The following is a 21,894-nucleotide window of genomic DNA, read 5'->3' on the forward strand; positions in this document are numbered from 1 at the left end:
ATCCAAAAATAGAAAAAAGACCTGCTGCTATAGTTTGGACAAATTTTATGACCGTTTCCGTAGCTAATCGTCCATTTCACAACCATGTCTAAAATACGCCATATTATACCGATTAAACCTCGTAAGGTGTAACGCATGATTCATGATTCAAAGGCAAAGCCTACCAGAAATTTGGCTGGTGATGCCTACCCTTCATGAGATTTTGCCTAGTGTGTATGGAAAGCGCGTTGCATACGAATACACGCGTGTGCGTGTGTCTGTGTGTGTGTCGGTGTATTACATAATGCGTAGATTATTAACACATATTCATATGTATACGCGAGCACGTATAAATAGAGAGGCTTTTGTCTGAATAATATGCGGTGTAAAATATGGGGGTAGATTAAGCGTGGATGGGACATAATTGGGGCGTTGTATTCAACCCCACGCCCAGTTATGCCAAAGCAATTATTCCCGGGATCATAAATTTCGGGCGTTTACCTGTGTTACCATACCTAACCTAACCTAACCAAACTTGACTCAACCTAATCAGCACTCTGCCCGTTCTTCAAAGACACACAGATGCGAGGATATACTTATACGTATATTATGAGATTTAGCTGGGAACATTTCTCCCAGTAATGAACAAGATCGCAATCGTCGTATTGTTTACTTTTCTTTATAATTTTCAAATTCAAATTTGCCTTATACCCAAAGGAAGAATTTTAACCAAACATTTCATGCTTTTATTTGTACTTTTGATGAGTCTGGAAATTATTTACGATACTGGAAAAACTGTTTATAGTAGCCTCCATTCCAGATGAATTATATCGTGATTATTGTTCAACGACTGAATTGACATTGGACGAATTGGACGAAATGTTTTTATAATAGCTCATTGGCGATTTCGAAGTTGCAAATGTGTCGCAGGTTTTGTGGAAATTGAAAATTCATGTCTCGTTTCAACGTCGAGTATAGTGGTGGCAGAATACAAAATTTTAAACGTTCAAATTTCATGATTTTGAATATTTAATTGAAATGAAAAAAAAATGCAGTTTCTCAGATTCCTTTTCTTTCGACGGTACGAAGATAACAACCAGTGTTAAAGTAATCAAGTAGACATAATCTCGGTAAAAAAAATTGTTCAAAAAAAATTTCAGAGCTACGATCGGCCTGACATCTAAACTTACCGACTGTCAACCATCGTTTCCTTTACAAAAGCAGGACAGCAAGTAATAACACCGCCTGCAAAGTAAATTGACACAAGAAACGTTAGAGTAACAGAACGATAAGTGCAGAAATTCATGACCACGGTGATAAAAAGAGTAAAAAATAAAAATAAACAATAACGACAATGAGAAAAAACTTCCGAGAGTTTGCGTTGGCTGGAAAATGCAGTGGAAATTGTTCAACTGTTAGGAGGGAGTTGCTCAATCTTTGGGCTACTTTTTGCGCGGTTGCATTTATCTGCTGCACGCAGTTTGTGATATACTCATATGCACGCATGTGGGTATGTAATTGCAGAGCTGAGACGTGATTAAACGACTCCGCAGTCGTTGCGCGGCGGCAGATAAGGATCGCCGGTTGTTTGGTTAATGAGAGTAGCCTGCAAACATTTTTGTAACCTCTTAAGAGCCGGTTAAATATTTAACGTGTATTTTCACCTCTCGACATTTATTGCCTTGTAAATTCACACGCAAATACCCCTTCGCCCATCCTCGCTGCTTGAACGGAATTATACTTTATACCACATCGTCAAACTACTCCGGTAATACGTATAACGGCCTAACTGCACGGTGGTTTAAATGTAACTTCCCCTCGCGCATTGAGTGTGCAGTTATTCCTTCTCTTGATCGAAACACATTTTATAGAAAATTAATTATCCAACGGTCATCAAATTTTTACGACTGTAATAGTATACGCGAGTGGAACCTGTTTCAAATTTACTTCTCGACTAATAACTACTCGTCTTTCTTATATACTTTAATTAATCATCCTTTTTGCACATTTTTTTTGAATAAATTTTCAATGCTGCGTTTGAAACACGTTCTTTCCATTTGACATCCCACTCACTGAACCAGAAAACGTTGCGATCAGTTGATCTAAAAAAAAAAAATCGATCGTGAAGGTTTTGTCAACATTTTTGTTTACAATCATTTTTCATCAAGCTCGTTTGAATATTATAATCATGCTAGATTATTTCCGAATCAAAATGGTAGTCAAAATCAGGAATGGATGAATACTGCATCTTTTCATTACTGTATGAAACACGTTCAACGAATTTGCTTTATTTCGAATCAAGCTGTTACGATCATTAATAAGCACAGGTCACAGGTGAAACGATTTGAGAAAATTGTTCCTTCAATATTTTTTTCTCGGCTCAAAGCTTGAACGATACCAAAAAAGTAATAAATTTTTTTAAACTAACGTTCTCGTTATCGTTGTCGCACCGATGCTGAATATGATCAACGAATGAAAATATTAAATTGACCGATGACAAGAGCAACAAAAATTTGTTCGAGCGACTTTCTAAGAGGTATATTCTTCTGAATAAAAAAAAATTATCAACAGTTTCGAGGCAATCTGAAATGAATAATCGATATCCTAAACTTTCTGTACAATTTGACTATTTTCTACTTTTGTCTCTTCAAATGAATTATCGTAGCACAAGAACGCAATAATTTGACAAATACTCGATGCACAACTATCTAGTAATAAAATGAATAAGAAGTGTCAATTCTTGGCAATCCAATCTCCACAATCTGCGTAATAGAAACTAGTGATGTAACGAATATTAGCATATTTCTTGACATTCGCATTCGCAAAAATCGTACGATTATTTTTCAAATGTTATTGTCACAAACACTTCATATTTTGCTTATAAAAAGTATGAAAATAACATTAAATAAGCGAAAAAACATTAATTTGAAAATGAACTTTTATTATAAAAGTATGTTTTCACGTTTGAATCACACTCTAACCTCAAAATTAATTTGTTTCCTCTGTCAATTTGTGGTTAAATAATCAAACAAACAATCGACGTGGTTCGGATCAGCTCGGAAATTTCCGGAATAAGATATAAACGGCGATAATGCGTGGGTGGTACTCGCACGGTGTACCCGTCAGTCAATCAATCGTAAGCTTTCGGAACAAGAAATGGCGCCAAATTTAAAAACGTACATCGGCATAACCGAATTTAACGTACCAAAATCGTTAGCTCTTCCGAGATCACTGGAAAATCGACGGCGGGAGAGACTTTGAGTTTTGAGAACAGAGAAAATCTTCAATTTTGGCAAAAACGAGGGTCGTTATACCTGTGGCTGCATGCCGGGTTGCCGAACGAGGCTGCGTCGCGGGCGCGTTGCGCGTGTGCGCGTTATCAGGGGTTCCGAGAGGCCGGACTCTCGACATCGGAGACCTCCGACGGTTAGTCACCAACACACGAAGGGAGACCCGCGAATCGGTGAGCATTGATAAAAGCGGGTACGTCGGCCAGGACGAGGCATTGCTGACGCGTCTCGAGAACAGGCAGCAGCACCGTCTGCAGTGTGGTTACAACGGTGAAACCGTCGAACCGTCGAACCGTCGAACCGCACCGTTGAGCAAGAGACACGACGACCCCTTTCTCGTCCGCGAGATATATATTCTTAAAAGCTTGCACTTTTTCCTCAAGGAAAAAGGCCACGGAGAAACTCTTACTCCGTGTTTCCATCCGCTGTTCATCCCTTCACTCATGATTTGCACAGGGACCAAAACGCTGCAGTCGGAGTGAAGTTGTGCGGTTTCTTTTTTTTAATTCATTCTTTTCCGTGGTAGCAGGGGACGAAATCCCCGCATGCGGTTCGTCGATGAATTTTTGTTAATGATGACAGTGATACGCTAAGAGGTGATAAATAATCGATCGTGACTGTTGAAAATATTGTCTTAAAAACAAAACAAAAAAAAAAAAAGTCAACACCGTGATTTGGAAAAAAGTTAAGAACAACGTACAGTGAAGTTTTTCAGCTACGGTGATTAGGCGAATTTTATAGTTACTGTTGCGCGGGACTGACTAGACTGAAAATAATCACTGCTGGTGGAGAGATATGAGTTTTGGATATCTGCAGTGGCCCGGGGCGTAATCAGCTGATAGATAATATATGTATTACATATATGCGTATATATTGCTTACAAATATAGATTCACACCTTTACATACCCTGCATCGAGGCAAGATTTGCACTGGTCTTATCGCCGAGCTACGAGAGGATTAGCATAATCTAATCTGGCAGCAATCAGGTATGGAAAGATTCGGCCTGTCACCTAACGCGGCTGTGTATATTTTGTCGTAAACATTATATTGTGTGCGTCTCAACAGGTTGCGTATATCGTGTGTAATCCAGGTACTCAACAGCTTCCGTAGAGGAGTTGAAGATTTTTACAACGTGAAGAAAAAGAATATTTCGCGATTCGAAGTTCCCGCGCTTTTGTCCGACGCTTGTATATCATAACCTCTAAAAGCGGATATTCGTGATATGTGGTTCGTTAAATATTGTGTTAATTTTTTTCTTTCTCTCTTTTTTTTTGTGTCAATTTTCATTACAACGGAGACATGTTTATTTTACAATATTCTCTGCTTGGAGAAGTTGAGGAATTAAAGATTCTTACAATGTGGAGAAAATGAGTATTTCGCGATCCGAAATTCCCGCGCTTTTGTCCGACGGTTGCGTACATCATAACCTGTAAAAGCGAACGTTCGTAATGTGTGGCTCGGAAAGTATTGCTTTCGTTTTATTCGTTCTCTTCTTTTTTTTTTTTCGTTGTTGTCAATTTTCATTACAACGGAGACATGTTTATTTTATAATATTCTCCGTTTCGAGTGGTAGGTGAATTTTATTTCGGTCGCGTTGAATGCGAGCGTTTGTCGCGGCCAAATAATGCGTCGTTTGTGGTCATTGTCGAGCTCGCCAAGAACCAGATGTCGGTGAATGCGTGGGTAATAGCGACTGACAGATCCGTGGATTTAATGAACCAAAACTCAACTTGTGACTCGGAAATTATTCACGTCTTCGTGTCACCTTTGCGTTAAAGTTGGCCAGGACCAGCCTCATCTCACCTTAATTAACCAAAACTCCGTGTCAAGATGACAAAAGGACATTTCGTTCACCAACGATCCTTAATAAAGTCCTTGTTCAACAGACGATTCAGGAGAACTTTTGTCCACCCACGTTTCTTCCACGGAGAAACTGTTCCAGCATATTCTGACAATCCGTGAGAAGTGAGAAGTCATTCTTGAAAATGAAGCTAAATTAGAGCGTCGTGTGTAATAGTCAGGAAAAGTGGAATTTTCACGAATTTTTTCAATTGTCTAGAAACTGGATTCAGTACGATTGTTGTCTGTTGTAAAGCTGAAATCTGACGCGAATTGTTCAATGTGTTGAAGAGCTTTTATCGCTCGGGATTCGAACAGGTTTCGAATCGTTAATTTTTAACGTAAGAAAAAAATCAACATTCACATATGACTGAGGTGTTACTATACGTGATGACAATCTGTATTTTTGCAATATTCCGCTGCTATTTTTATCGATTTTTGACACTTCCAAGTTTCTCGGAATTCGAACTCTAATAAAGACCTTTATAAAACACCGGCGAGTTCACACAATCCAGATTTCGCAGTCGAACAACAAAATGATTTAACTTCAAAGACTTCTTACGTTTTTTAGCTTAATTAATATCAAATTTCATAAAATCTCAACATAGCATCAGTGAATTATCCTAGCTCGTGGAATTTATTATATAATTGGTCGCAGCATCAAGGACCAGTGAGAACAATTGGTTTTTCAATTGAAAAAAATATCAATCTTCAAGTTGTCATAAACGTTTGCTAATTTGAATAACGTCATTGAAACTCAATTCTGAAAGACTACAAAACAGCGTGAATGTCAAAGAATTCGCACACGCCAGTTTTTCTGCTAATATTCGTCAAAGATTTTCGGAATCGTAAAAATTTTCAGAAGCTTGAGTGGCTGAAAATTTTGAACTTTGCTAATTTTCAAGTCTTGCAATTAGATGAATCGATTGCTTTATTACTTGGCTGAATTTCGTCTAAAAAGATGAGGTAGTAATTTCTGTGGCATTCGATATAAGAAAATACCAATTATAAACGAGTGACGAAATATGTTCAGTAGACGTATAAAAGCTATATTCTTTTATTTTTATCTAACGCATTGTTTTTACCCGACGAAGAGCCTGAGGCTTGGCAAAAAAATGGTGAAAATATGCGAGGCGCGGGTGGAAACTTCGCAAGTGAGAAAGATGAAAGCATTCCGCAAACAGGGTCTGTCAACTTTTTTCCCGCGAGATTACAGCGCGTGGCAGCCAGGAAGCCCCAAAAATCGCGAAGTGTCAGCAAATTAGCGCTGCTGACGGAGCCAAATTATGCGAGGTGTGCTTTTTGGTCTCGATCGATAAACGCGTTGAGGATGTTATTACCTTATCGACGCGAACGTAACCGAGCTGAAATACCTCTGCCTCCACTTAACTGCCGTCAATCTCAGAGGTGAAACATACAACATGTAAATAAATATCGGTCATCACTTCCTGCGGACCGAATCGGGGCTGCTGCATTTGTATTTTTTGAATTTCCCGCCCTTTTTTGAGAACCGAATCGGGGCTGCTGCGCTTGTGTTTTTTGAATCTCCCGCCCTTTCTTGCGCCGCTGAACGGTTATAGAATTTTGAGAACATTCGCTTGGATTAAAGGGTTTGACCTGATCCGAGTAGCGGATGCTTAATTACGAATAATTGATTACTTGAAAATCGTTACATTATTTATCCCCAAAAATTCATCGAGTGCGACAACTGTGAGAATTGTGAAAAAATGTTGTCAGCTTGTTTTATGATTCATCTCACGAATGTATTAAATTACTAAATATTTATATTCTTATCAATTCTGCATTTGACATCTGCGTGAAATTTTGAAGACATTTTTTTTCTTTCGTGTATACAATTAAGACTGGTTGCATGATTTTTTGTTTAAATTAATAACATCTACATCAAATGGATTACAATTTGTAGTACATATTAACTTGATAACGCTTATCAATCTACTTTTTTCTCAATTGAATTCGTTTTTCATTATCCATTGACCGGTAACAATTCTTGCTAAACGGGAAAGCTGAATTGTATGTCGAATTTGTCAACAAAAATGTCGGCCATTTTATCCGCAGCCTATGCGAGTACATACCGAGTAAAAGTTCCGTCTTTAAATGATCCGCACTCGTTTAAAATTTAACTTTCCTATGACAAACGATCGTTTCCAAACCGAAAATGAAGCTGTTTCCAAAGCACGAGGATCCCCCCAGTCTGAAACGAATCACCGCAAAATAAGCTGGCACAGCTGCGTCACGTGCCGTGTGAATAAATTACTATTTGAAAATCGCGAGGGCGTACACAAACCTAATAACGAATCGCTTCAGAGAGATTCATCAAAATTAACAAGTACCTAATCATAACCTCAAGTTATGCGCGCGCCGCGGGAAAGAGCGGGAAGCTAGAGCCCGGGAATCTTTTGGCTGAACGCTTCTATTCGCAATTCATCCGCAGCGCGGCGCTGCGCGTCACTCCGTCTCCCCCAAACTCACAAGCCGTTGGGGTTGTTCCCGGCGTCGCGACGCTGAGTGACGAGCGGAAATGAAGGGTCGATCTCGCCCTGTTCCACCGCCACGCTCGCTCAAACTCTCCAGAACCACGGGGTGAGAGTCGAGTACCGAGGCGCCGCAGCCCCAGTGTCAATTATCTCGAATTCCAACTTCTGACACATTATTTCGCCAAGTTTAATTATACCGAAAAAATTGCGGGTGGGGGCGATTCTTTGTCGATATTTTTTCCTCTTATCTCTCAATCTCTCTCTCTCGCGGATTCGTTTTTTTTTTACTCGCCAACAGTTCAGATTTTCCGTCAATCAAGGTGAAAAACGCTTGTTTGAAAAAAGTAATGAATTTGCCCTTCAACTTGATGATATAACTTTTACCGATTGCAATATGTTCGATTTGATTTGTTCTCATTATTTTGAGGACGAAAAAATTTGTTACTCTTAACTCTAGAAAAATTATCTCACCGATCTTAATGACCCTATGCTAATTTGGACAAATAAGCAAGAATTGGATAGATCAATGATTTCACAAAACTTTTTAAATTGCGAACATACATATGAGCTTTGAATTAATTATTCTGTCTATTTTGTTGAGAAATTATACTGTACCGATTTAAATAAATAAGACGTACTATTTCCAATGGCGTGGGTTTATTATCAATTCCGGAAAATCTGTAAATTTCTGAGTCAAATCGAGTCGTCGTTAGGAAAACATTCCAATGACATTTTCAATGCTCTATGAATTCCGGTAATCAAGTCGCAATTACACCTTTTCAAAAATCGATCATTCTTGAAACTTCGGATGAAGTTCCGTGAAATTTATCGGATGAATAAGAAGATGCAAAAAATTTCTCGAGCAATAAACCTTCGTTAAATCAGATTCCAAAATCGTTGAAGCTCGCGTCAACTTTGGAAAAATTTAAACCTCCAACGTCAATTTTTCTAGTTCTGACAGCTTATTACCCACTTGTATAATTGGACAAGGCTCCATTCATGTTTCTGCAACAGCCACGTCAAGGCGTGTGCACTCGGAGAGCTGCAGAGAATCGATGAAGCGGAAGTGCTGGCTATAAAGATAACGAAATGACTCTGTCGACGCGTAGTGTTACAAGCTGGGGGGACAAAACGCTCCGATCTGTCAGATACGCCTTTTTCCCATGATGCTATTTGGTTCGGGAGAGCGTGTTTAGCAACGATAAACACACGCGTGGTTTGTTCATAAATTGCACAAGACACACGAGATCCGGGTTAAATCCACTGGAATCGGCTGAAATTTTACTCTCTAATTTCTTTTCGGTACAAAAATTCAATTTTTCTCAATAATTCTATTCATATTATTCAGATAAAATCACACACGAATTTCTAAGCATTCAAATTCGTGAGTCGTTACAATTCTGGAATATTTTTTATATCACTTTTTTTATATGGTTATTTTTCATGCAAATAGATTATTTTAGTTATTTGAAGTAGCAGAATATGTCCAAAATTTTTTTGAAAATGTATGACTCGGTCAGTCGTAATAGTCGTCTGCACTCGGAATCTATTTTTACTACTAATCCATTTTCTCAAGAAAATACTAATCAATTTTAGAACAATAATAATTACTTGTCACTACCAAAATCAAGTTAACGTTTCAATTCGTACCAATGAAATTTATTGTTCAACCATTTTAAAAATACCGTACTAGACTTTTAAAAAAATGCGTACAAATTTTAGCCTAAATTCGAAGATATATCGCATCTCATAAATTAATTTAAAAATACCTCTTTCTCGGGTTTTCCGTAACAAAAGTTCTTCGAAACTAGCGTTGCGCGCAATTTCCGTCTCTCGTAATCTTGAGAAGTTCACGAGTTCGATGACTCGACCAGTTATGACGTCACTCGACACAGAACTCGTACAATAATGAAACTAAAGCTGAAACTGAAGTTTCTGCAGAACATGATTTAAAAATCGATGTATTATCGAAACTTTCCGCACGTAAGTTTATTAACCGTGATACATTTACAGTGAAATTTGTAAGTTCTTTTTTCAACTTAAGAACAAACAGCGACACTGTAAGTTTGCCATCCCAGATATACACTGAGAAAAATTACATTTGTTACAGTAACTAGGAAAATTGAGTGAAACAGGTATCGTTAAAAAAATACTGTTCGAATATTGTTGGAATTACGAAAAACGAGGTACGCCTAACCATTTTGCGCTATCGTCGATCCTTTTTTGGTAATTGCAACGCAAAATCAGTTTGTTCGGTTCACTATACTTTTTTAGTCAAACAAGGTTTCAAAAAATGAAAATAGTCAAGGACTGAGCGGTAACCGGAACTAAAAATTTCGCTCAATGTATCGATGAATTTCTCGCTGTAACTAAAATGGTCTGAGCGAAGAAAATTCGGCACCCCTTTTCTTTCGGACCGTTGAACCCGTAAAATTGAAAACTACCCTAAGCGGGAGTCGGAGAGTGATTCGTTTGACGCGAAATAGCCAATGTAGACGTGACAGATCGATGTGTCGTCTAGACGCCCGTCTAGGTGCCCATAAGCGACTGCCGAGCAAACCTCGGAGTTTACAAATTTACGTTCAGTCATACGTACGCGTACACCGCGTTATATGCGCGCTTGGAGTTCCGCGGGTTACCAAGATAAGGAACTTTGCCAAGGGCTGAGCAAATTTACAACCGGAGGCACGAACCCAGTAAACATGAGCCGGTTAAAATGTGGTTGAAGAAACGTTAAGGTCGTATAATTATGGTATAGGTAGAAAATATTACCGTGTTCGATATACGGTAATTTTTCAGTAAAATATTAATCGTTGTCTCTCCACAAATATTATACGATTTTCATTACACGTACATTTAAACAACGGTTTCTAGACTAATAATCAACGTTTTGTTTACTAGTTCAATTGCTAATTTAAATTCGTTAAAAACCGGTATATTTATAGATATTAAAATACAAATTTTCTACGTTTCATCGTCAACGTTTTGTTGTGGTAAGCGAGATTCGTAGTATAAACGTGTGGTAAAACCGTTTATATTTCTAGTCTTATGAACAGTTAATATACATGTTTTATTCCTTCACCGGTAACACAAGTTTAACGTTTAATTCACTGCTTTTCTACAACATTTAAACAACGGTTTCTAGACTAATAATCAACGTTTTGTTTACTAGCTCAATTGTCAATTTAAATTCGTTAAAAATCGGTATATTTGTAGGTATTAAAATACAAAATTTCTGCGTTCCATCATCAACGTTTTATTGTGGTAAGCGAGATCCGTAGTATAAACGTGTGGTAAAATCCATTATATTTCTAGTCTCATGAACAGCTAATATACATATTTTATTCCTTCACCAGTAACACAAGTTTAACGTTTCGTATAGTTACCATACCTTGCCAATATGTTCTCATTAATTGTTTAATAATTAAGTCAATACACTTTTGATCTACTGATCACATGTAATACGTGAAAATTACGTCGTACATAGACTTGTCATATCGATACACAGAATTATATACCTACTCGGGCCGAAACGTAAACAAGATTTGTTTCGTACCTTTCTGACCTTCATATCCAAGAATACTACCCTTTTCAACATAGTGAGGGCAGGAATCAACTTTTACATCATTTACTTACATATTGCGATGTTTGAATTTGGAACTATAATCATTATATTCAAGTTTTTCTCATGTTAGCAGTGACTAAAATTCAACGTTTTGTTATCCTCCTCAGCACGTTCTTCTGATTACCTTAAATTTTGTAAACAACTGGTCATTCGATTTCCAATCTTTTTTTTCATTCGATAAACTAGTAAGTATCATCAAAAATATGAAAAAATTCAGGTGACATAACACTAGAAGTGATAATTTTATTCTACGTAATATTGTAAAGTAGAACAATATGTTACCTCCATTTTTTCAAATTCTTTTCCTTGTGTTATTGTTAATTCCCTAACATAGGAAAAAAAGTTGAAAAATCGATGAACAGATTTTTTTACAAAGGTCACCAAGAAATTACGTAGTTGAGCATATAAGTGCATCCCTTCGCGGCGTCTTTATTAATTGTAAAACATACGTTTTCCTATACCATAATGTATATATTGGAATAACCCATGCTAGGAAAGCGAGTGGCCGTAGATGAAGCTCGTGTACCATGGATGTTACATATACGTATAATGAGCGCATGTATCAAACGACAAGCGGTCGCGAAGAATCGAGAATGTCCGAGCGTGAAATACTCGCGCCTCTTCTTCTGCCTCTGATTGGCTCGCTAGGTCAGCGTGTTGTAACTCGTACGGTTCCTGCACGCTGAGAGCCGAGGACGACGCGCCAGAATGCCCCCCCCCCCACCGCCGTTCGCGAAGGCTCTCAGCTCACGCGATCAGTGAATCAGTCTAATTTGACCAACTTCCGAGGTCAGTGCACGTCCGTGTTTATGTGAGCCTTCATAAGCTGGTAAGTACAAATGTATTTTCTATTTGGAAAAATTTATCACGATGATTCAATACAGACGAAAATGACAATACAGGCGTAAATAACCTGACAATAAAAAGAAGAAACAAATACTTTGTGATTGCGTCGTACTTGCTTTTGAACGTCGCCGAAAGGATGTAGGCACAATAGAATTGCTTGTAGATAATGCTATAAGAAGCATGTCTATGGTATGGAATATATACTGATTGCAAATAGAAGCCGCAGATATTTATTGTTAGCTTCATTCTTACTTGTGCAGGCATCGTTTTTCTTTTATAAGGTTATCCAGTGAAATAGATCGCTAACACATACGTATCATGTACGAATGAACGATCATTTAGTGGCTGCATCTTTTCCCAATAAACACACAGTGGTTGAAATGATATATAATAGACCTGTCAAGACACGTTGAGAGAACGTTGAAATGGCACATAAAGATTATTCTACCTAGAATACAGGTGTTAAATACTATGTATTTTCAGGTATTTGACGGATTAGCAGTGATATCGAGGAAGTGAATGCTCCAGCTGCGGTCGAATAATAATTAAAACTTATGCGTACTGCGTACCTAGACAACGCTTTCTATAGCGTCTGTGTTCTTTTTTGAAATAATGTGCCAATACTTTTTATTATTTTACTTTGTCAGGATTGTGATTTTTTACCTAGTCCCGAGATGAAAGTTAACAATTTTCCTCGTTAGGGTATAATCATTGTATGATTATTTTGTTTCATGTTTTATTTGTTATCAAACCTCTTGTATCGGATATAAGTTTTTGTTTGTTCATGTTTACTTAATTTTACTATTTGCTATACTTCTATACTCTTGTGAGTACATCTGTACAATTGAGGTATGCGTATATGTAAAAGACTGTATGTTTATTTATACATCCCAGTCAACATTCACACAGTTACATCGTTGGCATAATAAAATGTCCGCATCAACGATACAGACAAACTGGTATATAAAAAACTACTGTTATGTTTCGGATACATTGTTAAAGCGGATATTTCGATACGTGTGCAATGTAACTATTGTCATTGTTGCCTTGGATGAAAGTACCTTATAATAAATATATATCATGTTTCGCAAAGGTGTGTGCTTTATCTCATTTAGTTGTCCTGTATTTCTCATAAGAATACATAGGTGTGGATGTAAAATAATTAATATCATTTAATTGGTGCAAGTTACCATTACTGAAATAGCTAAGAATGTGAGCGTTGCTGTATCATCTAACCCCTGAGATAAGTCCATATTGACCATACAAGAAGCTTTTAACAGCTTGTGTATTAATATAGTACATGAAAAATTATACCGAAAACATATTCTCAAGTTGGTTGTTACACGTTTATCGGAACCGCGTGATATTCGATTAAGTGTATTCAATTAAACGTATAATAATTGTTTACGGATATCGTTTTTACGTTAAATCAACACACATTAAGTACGTGTATTATTATGAAAAAAATTTTCCAATGAACACGCTTATTAAACGTGTTTGAACCACGAAAAATGGTGGCTATAACAGGTATATATTAAACGTCTACGTTAACATTTAAATTGCGTTCTTTCATACTTGTTTCATTACGTTTCTGAAAACCGTAATTTCGACGTTTACTTCAACCGTGGAATATCCGGATCATAATCACTAACAGAAAACGTTGATGAGCGCAGTAGAAAAAACCTATATCAGGGCGGACATTTTTCACGAGAAAAAACGTATGTGCTGAACGATTATTCAACTATATACAACGTTATTTTTCGACGTATTTCTTACGATTTATTTACCAGCAATGTTTATTGGGAAACTCGCTCCAGCGAAACCTGCTCGCCACGGATCGTAAATCACTTCTGAATTTGGCCTTGCAAATATTTGCCCGATGATGCGTTGTGCAAATGTATTTACACGCGTCTCTGTATGCACGTACAACGTGTAACCATGTATCTCATCCTATCCTGCCTACGTACGTTGCGTGCAAATTATGCATATGAGGCATTCCGCGCCAAATCGACCGGGGTTCGACTCCCGACCCGTAGGACTTGGTCCGCGAATTTTCATGTTGTTTTTCCAACGCTAAAAGTACTTGGATACTTCGTTTCATATTTCTTTAAGCAAATTTGTTTTAATCGTGATTTTTGAAAACCACAAAAATACTTAAAAATCGTGTGTCGGATACCAAAATTTTTAAGTCCGGTCTAGAACGGGCCCCGATTTTTCTTCTACTTTTTTTGAGCCGTTTGTGAAGAAAAATTGAAAAGAAAAAATTCGAAGCAATTACAAGTCTTTTGTAGGTTGCAAAAGTTTAAGAAATTTTTCGGGTTTTCAAAAACTAATTAATTATTTGCGATTTTTTTAACTTGAAAAATTAAAATCCGTTCATAAAAATTTTCAAATAGCAATCCACGATAGACTGACTATTTCTTTAGACTACTTTTAACTTTTTTGTTTATTGACCCAAAAAAGAGTAAAGCGATCATGTCGAACCACTTCGGGTCTAAGCTTGAAAATTTTTATATCTGACACAAGATTTTGAGAATTTCGTCTGACGTTTATATTATGTCAAGAGACATTTTGACTTTCAAAAATCACAACTCTGGAAAATTTATTTTTACAAAATTTGATAAAAAAATTGACTAATTTTTAGAATTGGTAGAACAATATTACAAATGGCTGACTAAGTTCAGGAGGTCGAGGACCAGACCCTGGTCGATTTGGCGTGGAATGCATTGTATGTACATATGGACGTTGTTCACCTGGGGATCAGGTGTGCGTGGGATCGGTTTAACAAACTTACATTCGTTTCTCTGCATCCGTACAAAGAGAGGGAAAGAGAGAAGGAGAGAAATATAGGGTTTATACCATACGCCACGTGTGTATTATGCATATTTATTACTACCTTATACGTTTATCTTCATCTGAAATGAAAGTTTATTGTACATGTATACATTATCGACATACCTTATACTTTTCGAACATTGAAAAGCTGATGACTGAAGATGTTCGTTTCAGTGAAAATTATCCTGTCGTAGCTTTTGTGCTAAACTTCCATCTCGAATTTTGATATAATCAATACATTTGTTAAAGTGACTGGATTGTTTTTTTTTTTGTTCAAAACAAGCAACTGCAATTTTTCCAGGCCGTTTAATTTAATATATATATATATATATATATATGTATATATATATATTTTTTTTTTTTTTTACTCTAATTCGTTGTAGGAATGAGATTAAATTTTGGCGCAATTGGAAGAAGAATAAAATACGAGCTAATCACTTTTTCGTCAGCTATTCAAACACGCAATAATTAACAAAGAAACAAAAAACAGGATCTCTTGCAATTTTAATTTCCTCAACCGATAACCGTGAGCTGAAAAAGGGTTGATTTTACGAAGTAAACAAAAATGTGTCAAATCTTGTAAGACAGTTTAAAAATTATCATTGCTGCAAATTATGTATTCAGAGATTCATTGTTCAGTTAGCAAACAACTGAGCAATCGTTTCGACAGTGTTCGTGTGAAATTATTTAACCGAATAAAAACATGCAGTATAGCTGTAACGAAATTATTTTTAAATATCTGAAGTGATTTACGCGAACGATGAAAGCCTGTTTTTATTACCTTCGATATTCTCGAGACGTATTGAGATTGGTAAGCCGGTAAAATCCGGGCTTTCTTCACCTTTGCGCAGCTGGTCGGTTCGTTCTATGGTTCTTGAAAATCTCGATAATGTATAATATAGAACGAACGGCAAGTGTGTTGACGATCAAAAGAGGCGAACATTAAGCGGACAATAGGCGGACGGGTCTTCGGTGCTTTTTGCACCGCCGAACCATTCTTCGCAACCCCAAATATCCCCTCGGTTGTTCGTGCAATGGGGAATGACTGGCTGCCCCGTGAGCATGGGGTTGCACCGTCGGACACGCAACGTGCGCCGGAAAACGCTGCGCTTCGTGAAAACCGGTGTTAATCGATAGAACTTTGCTCGAAAACACGAGCTTCGATCGTCCGGCATTCGCGAGATTCTAATGGAATTCATGTAAAACGAGAAAAGCGGGGAGGTTTAATAAAACCGTCGAAGAGCCAAGGCTCGAGGTGTAGAATTAATAGAGCCGATTCCGTGCACCGCGGACTCAAAAACTTCGAATATACCGAGGGGAAGATAAAATTATTTCAAATATAAAAGGAAGCGGCTAAGTTATGGCCGCGCTTTCTTCTCTCCTTTATATTCCCACTTTTCCACCTCGGTTTTCCGAATAAGAGGACCCCTCATTGCTCTCGAGAAATTCACCATCCTTCTCTCATATTCCGAAGCTCTTTTTATTATTATACATTCACCGGGGGAAATGGGGGCGGAGTTGAAATACCGAATTTTACAAGTTCCGAAAATACCAAATTCCGAACTTTTCCGTGGCAGAATTCAAAGTGAATGGAAGTTTGACGAAACATCAAAGTTTCGAATCGTCCGAAACTTCCGCAACGAAAAAATTCCGAAAGTGCCAAAATGAGAAATTTAAAAAATCTGCAACATAGAAATTCCGAATGATCGAAGATTTTCAGTTCTGTGAATTTCTGGCTTGGAGGAATTTCAGCAGTTTGATCTTTCTTTGTTTTGGATTTTGGATATTTTTACGTTCGGAATCCTGGTAATTTTTATTTTCGGTTTTTCTAATTTTTCACAACCAAACGTTGAGTAAACTACGCTGCGCGAGTATATTTTAATTTTCGGAATTTTACTCCATAGAAACTTGTTGCTCTATGGGATCTTTACTTTTCGGAACTTTGCTCTATCGTAACTTGAATTTTCGGCATCCTGCATTTCGGAACTTTTAAGCCATCGGCTTTCCGACCATTCGAAACTTTGTTGTTTCGCAAAAATTTGATTTCTCACTTCAAGTTTCGCCACCGGATAATCCGGAATTAAGGATCTTTCGAAACTTCAACCCCACACCAAAAAATCTACCTTGGCGTTATGACCTGTATTATATCATTATAAAGCGACAGAGTTGAACTGTCCGTTTCACCAATCGGCCGTAAACTTCGTCATTTCTATTTATTCAGACCGAATGGGTCTCATCTTGTATGAAGAAAAAAAAAACATCTCTTCAAGCACAAGACAAACCCCAAAAATTTACCCGCTTCGAAGACATTTTTTCTTCCGCATCCGTTGAAAAGTAGCGATGTAAAAAAAAAGGAATGTATCGGTGTTGCGGTGTCGTTAAGAGGGTTGTGGATCAGGATCCACGCTGCAGGTGCTGCTGGATTAGTGTCCGTCACTTACGATCGCCTGATAAGCTAATGGGTGAAATTAGCCCTTTGAATCAGGTGTCAAGCATGTGGAACGGTTTCCAATCGGTCGCAGGAATTAAGCCCTAGTTTCTTCTTTATCTCAGGTAATCCTCGCTGTTTTCTCTTTTTTCCATCTCTCGGCTTTCGTGTCTTCGAAATAAAATCGGGACTCGCAACGAAGGGAGAATCACAGTCCCGAAATAATTCGGGCGTCACGAGGCGCAATTTTTGGAAATCAATCGTCCTTGTTGCGGTTTTAATTGCAGGCAACTATATATTCCTACGGCATTTACTTCCGCCCTCCAGTAATGGAAAAAATTGCTCGAATCTTATTTCAAGACGTTCCCGGCTGTGGAACTTGGCAAATCTTTACTGCAATCAAAGCGTTTGTTTGTACAGTCTAACGTTCTCTGTACACGCGAGCTTTTGTGTACGAAGATACGGACCTACATATATATACGTTTTTATATCGTGGAAGAATTACAGGCGGAAAATAATACTGAAGGTATTCTATTGCTTTCGTGATTGGAATTTCTCAACCATTTAATAACTGGGAGCTTTTATAAGATTCGCCACGCGAACTTGTCATGTTTGCTGTAAGATTGGAAGGAGAATTTACTGCATTTTTTCAACTTAATATATGGAGGAAAAATTGAGGCTATGTACAAAAGTTCGGTAAAAATGTTGGTTAATTTGCCGAAAATTGATTATTTTTTAAAACCTTGGAATGCTGGCTAGATCGATAAGAAGACGTCTCGTTGATTTTGCAAACATTCACGGTGAATAGAATTTTAGTAGTGAAAGATGAAAAGTAAAATCCGATGAAAAAATTTTGTGAAAAAAATTTCGTGTTGCTGCTTTTCTGCTTCTGATGATACTGGATAATTAAAAAGCTTTTATAGATTAAATCAGACTCGTAGCGATTTTATCAGTCTCAATATTTCTCGTTTCTATGCCTCTGCTGAATGAAATTAACACGTGTGATATTACCTTTGAAAATTCATACCGAAAACTAATTAAAAGAAATCATATTAATTCGATCGTTACCTAGACCCGAATTTAATCCTCTATGCATCAATATTCGCAACATTTTTTCAAACAAATCTTATAAAAACTATATTCTACAATTATTATATACTTTGACTCCGAACGTACGATTCATTTTTCCATCATCAACAGCGCTAAAATTTGAGCTAGAAGAACAGAAACGTTCCATTTTTTCGCACTAGAAATCAAATGCTGAAACGATGAATAAAAGCTGCGTCAAATCAGCGGCGGGTTGGTTAGAAAAAAAAAAAAAAATAAAAAAATTTTCTTCAAAGCGAGCGAGACGTGTTTTTATACACATTTGCCAGAGCGCATTTCATTACAGTTTCTGAAATTTATTCCTGGCTATTATAAAATCTCTGCAATATACCCGCGGTAGTAATTATTCGGTATTTTTTTTTTATTTGTTCAGACTTTGTTTTTTCACACGATTGTTATTATTTTCGTTCCTCTTCAACTCTTCCACTTCTACTACTTCCCAACCGCGGGCGTTTAAATTCTCCTCGTTAAACCGACGCCTCGCCTGGTTTTAGACGACGCCGACGCCGTTTCTAAGCCTCTTTGTCCAGGTCCCTCTTCTCCTCGGTCCTTTGAATCGTTCACGATATAGAGGAAATATTGAAACGGTTCCCGGTACTCTTCGCTGTTTTCTTTTAATCTGTTTCTTCGTTTGATTTTTACCTTTTATACCTCTCGTCTCATTTCTGTATTTTTATGCAAATTTCACCTGTTTCGCTTGGCACCGTTTTCGACTCGGAACGGCTGGCTAGAAACGTGCATGATCTAGGATTCACGCACACATGGACCTGGCACATGTGTGAACCGAAAATCGACGTTTCGTATGCAGCTATCGTATCTGTCGAAATACCATCGGCATCCGTACAAGGTCTGAAGCTATATAGCCGCAGGTGGAGACGGAATCCCGCGTGGATTTACTCGCCTTCTTGATAAAATGAAAGACACTGATTTCTATTGAAATCAAAAGAGCCAGGCGTTGCTTTGGCCCTTGGCCGAAGAGTCGCCCTGCGTAGAATTGGGAGGAAAAAAATTCCTGCCGCGTCACCTCCGCGTGGAAAAATTTCTCGTCGTTGTTATTCACGTGTCGGAAGACACGAACGATGTTTGGGACATCGAGCATGAGAAAAATAACGATAATAGAGGAGAAAAAAAAATAAACAAAAAAAAAAAACGAACAGTCGGTACGTAAATAAAATATGTATCGATTGCTATCGCTGCAGTTTGTCTTCATAGACAATGAAAAAAAAAGGGTAATAGAAAAACGAAAACAGAATGCTACGTACATTGACGACCGTGCGACAAGATAGGGAATGTTTCGTGACCAGCCTCGTAAGACTTTGCGTCTTGGAATCAATGAGCTGTGAAGAACAGACGACTCGGAAAGAGTAGAAGAGACGAAGAAAGAGGAAACGAAGAAGAAGAAGAAGAGCTTTGGTTGAACGGAGACGTTGGCAGATTTTACTGTTACTGGCTTACGGGTCGATCTCTGATTTTTATCTACACGTGCACGTATTGTTTTACACGAATTCTTAGGCGCCATTCCATGCCAACATGATCAATATTCAACTCTTAACGTCTAGGATGTCATCCTTTTTATTCCTCTTTTTTCGAAGCTTTTCTGGTCTCTAAAACGCGATCGCAGCATTTCTCGGATCATTGTTATATCCGAGTTTCTAAAAATTATTTGTCTGGAAAAGAGTCAACTGGATAACAGTAATTTTCGATTATTCGATCAATTTATACCTGTTAATTTAATTTTTCAGTTCAGTTTCTGATTTCATTTTATTCGGAATGCAATGGATTTATCATTACAAGAAAATGAAAAAAAGCGGGGGGAAAATTCCAATCTTAGGATTCCCGTTCCTAAACAATGAATAACGTGTTTAATAGCCATACAACAAGAAGAAAACTTTCGCTCTGAACAATTTATAAGTATGATTCAGCAACACGATGATTTGTTAATTAATTCAAGCAGTCGGATGAATATCAAAAATTCGTGCACATCGTTATGCACAACGATCTTACACTGAGAGAAATTTTTAGTTCTGGTTACCGCTCAGTCCTTAACTATTTTCATTTTTTACCACAATCGAAAAATATAGTTCTAGGTAGAAAATGAAAATTAGTTCTGTCGTCGTTACCAGCAAAGTCTAGTATACGTTACTATTCTTTCTCATTACGATCACTATTACCATATTTTTTTGCAACTGTTGCGAAAATTTCATGCTTGTGCAACAATAAATTGACGTTAAGGCCTTATTTAAATAAAAAAGTAAAGTAAACCTCAGAAACTGATTTTGCGTTGCAATAACCGAGAAAGGATCGACGATATCGCAAAATGGTTAGGCGTATCTCGTTTTTCGTAATTCCAACAATATTCAAACAGTTTTTTTAACGATACCCGTTTCACTCAATTTTTCTAATTACCGTAACAAATGAAATTTTTCTCAGCGTACTAGAACACGCCGATTAAATTGGGAAGAGAACGAAGACGACGAAGTTCGAATTGACGCGGAACGCCCCGTACAGAATACACATTTCGTCCTGAAATTTTAGCCGCTTCCTAGGAATCTTCTCACTTGATCTTTGCTCTGGGCTGTTCGGCGTTGAGGAAGGTGGAGGGGGACTTTGAAGTGAGCAACAAAGGGTCCCCGTTATGTACGTGTAGGTATACTACCCTCGTCTTCCAGGTGGTTAGCGCGATTGACGCGTCAAATACTGTCAGACTCACTTTTTCACGGATCTCGCCTATCCTGAAAGCGGATTAGGTTATTTTCTTTTTACCCCTAATGCGATTAAACGCCTTGCCAATACATTAGAGTTCAGCTGAGGATAATCCGGCTCTAAAAATGCTGAGGAGGTTTCTCCCTCCCACGACAAAAGCTACAAGGCTTGCACCTCCTGCTTAAGATGTTGCCAAAATTTGACGCTGGTGCGAAACAGCGATGAGAATAAAAAAAAAAAAGAAAAAACAAAAAATAAAAAATACCGTGAAATAGTACCGAAAAGCTGATAATTACCCAGACCGTTTACTCTGACGAAGATTCGTTCAAGTGTCAACTTTTTGTGCGGAGCCTTTTACCAAAAGTGGGCACATTGAAATTGGTGTCTCAGATCACGTAACCTGTGTTAAATAGTAGTTTTTTTTCCCCCACCCCGTTTCTCTCTCTCTCTCTCTCTCTCTCTCTCTCTCTCGTGTGTGCTTCAACGGTCTTCCTCTTCCCTCGGCCTCGCTTCATACGGCATTCAAGAAGGCGATTGTATGAATAGCCGGAGCGACACCCTAATGGGAAACAATTAAAATTTGAAACGACGATATTCTCCGCTGAAAGGACTAAATAATCGTCAAATTGAACGGCGCCGATGCCCCCAAGGCTTGGTTCGAAGCCCCCCGCTGCTCGCTGGTAACTTCGTACAACGCGATGGGTATCTTGGTCACGGATATAAATTAGCGTTATTTATATGCCCAT

The 21,894-nt window shown here is 37.8% G+C and overlaps 1 protein-coding gene across 2 annotated transcripts in view; it reads left to right on the forward strand.

The window, feature by feature from the left end:
- The window catches only part of LOC107220232 (frizzled-2), a 102,683-nt gene that overhangs the window by 25,875 nt on the left and 54,914 nt on the right, over positions 1-21,894 (forward strand). Inside the window, exon 1 of one of the 2 annotated variants that reach the window (XM_046735470.1) lies at positions 3,930-4,256. The exons of the other annotated variant lie outside the window; for it this stretch is intronic. The gene's annotated coding sequence lies outside the window, so the exon portion shown is untranslated. Of the gene's footprint in view, positions 1-3,929; positions 4,257-21,894 lie in introns of those variants that run through there. 2 annotated transcript variants of the gene reach the window in all.

This window comes from Neodiprion lecontei, chromosome 3, assembly GCF_021901455.1.
Source record: "Neodiprion lecontei isolate iyNeoLeco1 chromosome 3, iyNeoLeco1.1, whole genome shotgun sequence".
NCBI lineage: Eukaryota > Metazoa > Arthropoda > Insecta > Hymenoptera > Diprionidae > Neodiprion > Neodiprion lecontei.